Here is a 6,000-nt window from a genome sequence, read left to right as displayed (position 1 = left end):
GAAAGCAGAAGAAAACAGAATAAAAATTTTCTCAATGCAGAAATCACAAATTTCATTAAGCAAGAGGAATCTTTTCCTAACACTGTTTGTCACAGTTTTAAAGAATATTATCACAGGAAATATATTTAAGCCTATCTAGTTTATCATCCTAGTGTCTACCAACTACTATTCCCTATTTATTTATAGGACCCCATTCTACAACACTCAAATTAGGAATCCTACCACCTACTAAGAAGCTTTCCTGATTTCAGACACTGTAAACAGAATTCAGTTGTCTAAATACAGGCATGTAGTATCATTTTGGATAGAGTCACTCAGACACATAGTCATTTTTGCATAGTATGTTACACTACCCACTTAAGGCAGCATACCCTAGAACTCAGGGCAGAGTCTCTGATAAATGTAATTTTTTCCACTACTTTTCTGCTTTTTGGTACAAAGCTATAGATAAATGAATGGACTCTGAACCCTGCAGAAGGCTGCCATTACCAAACATGTAATAATCACTTCTACAATCCACTTTAGATTTCATAGGAAAGATCTACCCCATTGTCATATCTAACCTGCCTTATCTGAGACTTTGATCTAAGCAGTGGTGAAAACTGAACTACAGTCAGAACTGAAGCACAGGTACAAGAATTTTAAGGATTCTATAGGTTAAATTCTTATTGAGAAATGTATGGGTTTCCATATCCTGCAACTGTTAATGATGATGAAATATCTGCTAGCTGCCACAATCAAGGAAACAGTAACTCAACTAGTTAAAATACCACAGTAAAAGAATGATTGTCTGCTAAAGCATATTTAACTCCAGGCAGCATCTCTATAATTGACAAAATAGACATCCATTTCAAAGATAATCCTCAAATTATAATTTTCTCACTTACTGGATTTATGTGATTTAACATGCAGTCATTTTCTCATTAAGACTTAAATATACAGTACTCGAACAAGTGATTGCTGTGTTTAAACCATAATCGAGCATTTCTTTCCTGGTGCTCCTGCCTGTGATACCCAGAGCATGTAATGGTTTGCTTTTAAAAGCCAACGTGCTGTAGATATCAACCACCCTCAAATTATTTCACACATCCAGCTGTTGTAGGAAACTGCTACCCACGAGGGCCCTGCACAAAGAATAAGCCATTAAGCCACTCAGCTTTTCTACAACTTCCTTAACTGCAAGCCAAGCAATCCCTCTGCAGATATACAACCTAAGCCTTCTAAAACCTTTACCTTCAAACCTTTAGACCCTCTGTTGTTCTCTCAGGGTTCTGGTTTACCAGATATCCCTACAGCAATGACAATTGCCCCACAAGTGCACACATCCTGAGCCAAGGATCTGGTCACTGCCAAGTGGCCTTGCAGCCTTCCCCAGAGCAGCAAAAAAAGCATCAAAGATGAACAAATATCAGAGATAGTCTAGACCAGGATTTCTTAATTTACAGCTCACAGGCCCCACATGATTAGCAAAGCAATTTAGCCTGCTAACATATCCAAGTTACCAAACTACCATAGAAATAACCGGCTCTAAACACCACTTCCCCCCGATCCCCAAATTGCCCTTCTCAGAAGCATAGCTTTCAACGAAAAATAGAAGAAAAGCAATATCCATATCTCTTTAAGGATTAGTGTAGTCTTAGTTTTCATTGGTACAGTAAAGCATGACATACACATGCTGAATCACACCACTTGTGAAAGCAGGAATGCTCCCTGAATTTTACAGATCTTTCAAGTATGCATGAGTATCTCTAGCACAATGTGAACCAAGTTTGAGATGACATAAACTAAAGATACTTCTAGGAATACCATTTCTGTTCCTCATATTCCATTAATTCAGAGGAAATGATGCTACATATATCCAGCCGTAGTTTCAAACGATGACATATCAAATTTCTGGGGTTTTGCCAAACAATAAACCTTTAATACATTTCATCAAAAAGGTGGATATTCACCCATCAGAACTACCTATGTAGCATGGGGGTTTGGGGGTGGGAGAGGACAGGATGACATGCAACCACACTACTGTGAAAAGCAGAAGTTTCAAATACCAAGGCACTGAAAACTAGTAACCACATTTAGAAGTCCAATCCTATACTACTTAGCTGACCAATCATACTTAATGAAAAAACAACTGAGTCAGGCACTCTGAGTTACCATACAAACAGCAGTTTAAAAGTTACCTCTTAAAAGATCTATTCAGTACTGGCCACTGTGTTACAAGAGGATTTACAGAAGCTGGGACTGGTTGGCAAATGGTACATAAACTAAAAATGCTTTCTTTATTAGTAGTCATAAAATAATTTGAACAGCTCTATATTAATAAAACCTTCAATGAAAAGCTTTTTCCCCCTCATTCACAGCAAAATGAGATACAGTATGTCAGTGCTGTTCTCAGTATGCAGTCAGTGCTACTGTACTGAATAGATGACATTTAGAGAAAGGCTGTTAGTGGACAAACTGTTGAGAGACCTCTTGACATCAGTAACTAAGAATACAGCCACACTCTTTGACTTTCCATTTGCTTCCCATTTCTTTTTGACCTATTCAGTATTTGTGGAAACACCCTAAAGCATTCATAAGAGTTCCCAAGTTGTTCAAGGACTTAGCATTCTATTCTATCTTATTCAGATTTTTGTATCCATTAATTAAAAGGTATGGCTTTACAGTGCAAGAAAAACTTATCCTTGGAGTCACAGAAACAACCTACCTAGCAAATGTGTTTGCAGGTTATGGGAAATGTCAGCAAAAATGCTGAAAGGGCACTGTGAACAGCATGTAATGGGTACTGGAAACAGGAAAGTTGTTTGTGGTTTGGGTTTTTTTTTTTTCCACAAAATTATTTTAGTGACAAAAATTCTCTGGTGTTGAAAATGAACAGCTAAGAAGTCAACAGTCACACTATTAAAGCAGCACAAATCCTCTGGCTTATGGTATTACTATGGCCTTGGAAATAGCCAACGCACAGTCAAGAGCAGCTACCCACTGACTCTGCAATGAACAAATGGAAAAACTATTGTTACTGGGTTTTGTCTGAACTTACTGGAAGCACTGCTAATTTTTTTTTTTTTTACTTTAGAAAAAGAGAACTTTCTATAGAAGGGACTTGTTTTCTTGTCAGTCTCTATACAAGCTGATTTACCTATGATTCAAAGATCTTACGGAGGTCAAAGGGGGGAAGAGTTTGCATGAATCTCAATGTAATCCCACTGAATTACTTATGAATGCAATTCTTCAGGCAGATTACCTGCCACAATATTGTTTCTCAAACTTCTCTCAGTATACTAAATTTTCTGCTTATAAAATTATGACAGACTATCAGCTGTAATGGTTTAGACCCACACCTACCACCACATAGTACTCCACATCCTACTACAACTTCAGCATGTCTGTACCTCTAGGCTGGCTGCCGCTCCATAGTCATGTTGACACAGGCAGCAGACATCCATTTGCAGTTGTTCGTACCCACAGTCATCATCACAGCACTGCAGCACTCGTGTTCAGTTGGAGTCAGGCTGAAACATGGCCTTCCTTACCCTGTGGGATTAAGAAGAGAAACACTGCAGAAAAATATCAACACAAGGACACATACCAAGCTACTGCTAATGGAGTGGCTGAAAGGGGTCACAAAAAGGAGGTCCTGAGGATCAAAGAACCGAAGGACACTTGCAAGACAACCAAGAAGGAATCAAAACAAGACAGACTTCTGGCAGCAGTGAAGTGACTTGTCAATATGACAGGGCCCAGAGAGAATCTTCTCCTAGCTGAGAGAGGCACAGTACATGGGTCAATGAGATCACAGAGATTCCCAAACTGATGGGGGGGTGGGAGGGAAGATCTCAGCTGCTATTCCAGTTTTCAGATGATCGCAAGAGCCAGAGGCAGTCTAAACTCCAGGAAATATTTTGTTGAGACAGGTTCCACTGCACATTGGGGCAGGGGAGAGCATTTCCTAGCACTGCACCCTACCACACTATGAAGCACAGGCCACAGCACTTCATCACAGCATGTTAACAAGTGCATTTCATAGCATTTTAACAGAATATTTCAGGTTACACAACATATGAACAGGCAGGAGAGATTCTTTTGGGAAAACATGACGTAGCAGTGATTTGCATTCACACGAGAATTCACAAGAGCAGAGAGGTACCAGCGTTGCAGAAGCAAGAGGCTGAGAACACTTACCCCCTCCTGTTCAAGTATTTCTTGCAGAACTGTATTTTAACATCTTTGCCAAAGACATAAAATGGAATTTTAAGAAATGGTGTTTTATAATGGTGGAAACATTACAAGGCAGAACTGCCCTGCCATTTGCTCTAGACTAGACAGCTATGCTTTTTCTGTACCTCAGGGGCACTAGTCTGGCAAATTATTTCATTCTATATCTTCTTGTGTTCTTTTTTGACATCTACACAAACATCCTTCCAGCTTCCTGGCCACAAAAAAAAAGTTAATAAATCATTCAGAATAGTACCTACACTATTATCAAACCCGTTAATGCAAACTACTGAGTCCTTCCCACCTTTATTCTCCCACTTAACAAGCCCCCCACAGCCCTGCTACCCATCTCAAAGCCAGACTCCCCTGAACAGCCACACACCAGTATATGCATGCACACCATATGAAGTCACAAGAGGTAAATTTTATTTAAAATACAAGCTGCAAGAGAGGAGATTAAAAACCAAACACTCCAGCCACAACACTGGGAAAAGTCCACAAGGATGGCAGTTCAAATGCAAGAATTTTTTTTTTGTTTTAAATCTGTGATGGAAATTGGAAAGAACAACCACCATCTGCTACTTTCAGTTCTCTTGTGGACCCAGTATTGAATGATGCAATGTTTTGCCTTCCAGAGCTTCAAAAACCATGCAGGGATCTACAGGGGAAGCTGAGAGGGAAGAAATGAGACTGAAGATGGCTCCAAAGTCTGCGGGCCAGACAACTCAGCAAAGGAGAGTCCTTGGACCTGCTAAGAAAGCAGTGAAGAGACTGAGCAAGACCCCATCGTAGCCACACAGCGATCAGCCTGACTGCTCAACAGCTCACTGCAGAGCCTTCCTGTGAGCCAGGACTCGGTGGAAAATAAGAGCAAGAAGGAGCTCATGAAAAAAAAAGACCACGCTCCAGGCAGAGGGACACTGCTTTTCCAAGTGTAGCCCCTCAGCACTGGAAGAAGCCGGTCCCAGCCACATGTTGGTGCTTACTGCCACAGCTATCCTAGATCCTCTGCAGAAGGCCACACTGAAAGCCAATTACACAGTGGCAACTTCAAGACTAAATGTATATCCATTTTTTCCCAAGCACCACCATATTCCTGAACTGTGTAACTAAGTGTGAACCCCTGTACTATTTATTTCCAACTTCCATCATTTCTATTGTTGTTGGACTCAAACATTTGTGCTTTTATCCCAAAGCTTTCACAAAAGTTGTAATAATTCCATTCAATAAAACTAAAGAACAAATACTAATAACTTTAGTGTATTTGTGTAGGTGCATATACATATATATACACACACACATATCTGTACTTGTGAAAAGGTGAAAATGTTCAAGTTCCACAAAGATCAGACTTCCCAAAATAGGGCCAGAGTGAAACAAACATGAAACAAAACATGGAAAATCATTAAAATATATTTACAGATCATTCCCTAACATCATCCCTGACATTAGCTATTTCTGATATTCTGTGGAAACATGAAAAAGGAAAAATACTCAAATTCATATTTATTAAAATTCTACAACACTAAAAGAATAAGGTGTTTCTACTGAAATATTTAATGAAGTTCATGAAAAATATCCATTAAGAACTCACCAGATTACATTCCCATTATCTTTGCAACTTTCATATTTTATTACAGTATAAATGGAGTATAAAAAAAATGAAGTCAGAAGTCCAATAAATGCACACACAAGCTTTTCATGCAGAAGAAGTTGCAGAAAATAGCTCACATACCAAATGTGAAAATATAATTTTCATATGTAACAAAAACGTTTCTGGTTCAT

Source organism: Strix uralensis, chromosome 8 (genome assembly GCF_047716275.1).
Source record: "Strix uralensis isolate ZFMK-TIS-50842 chromosome 8, bStrUra1, whole genome shotgun sequence".
NCBI classification, from domain to species: domain Eukaryota; kingdom Metazoa; phylum Chordata; class Aves; order Strigiformes; family Strigidae; genus Strix; species Strix uralensis.
This window is presented reverse-complemented; position numbering follows the sequence as displayed.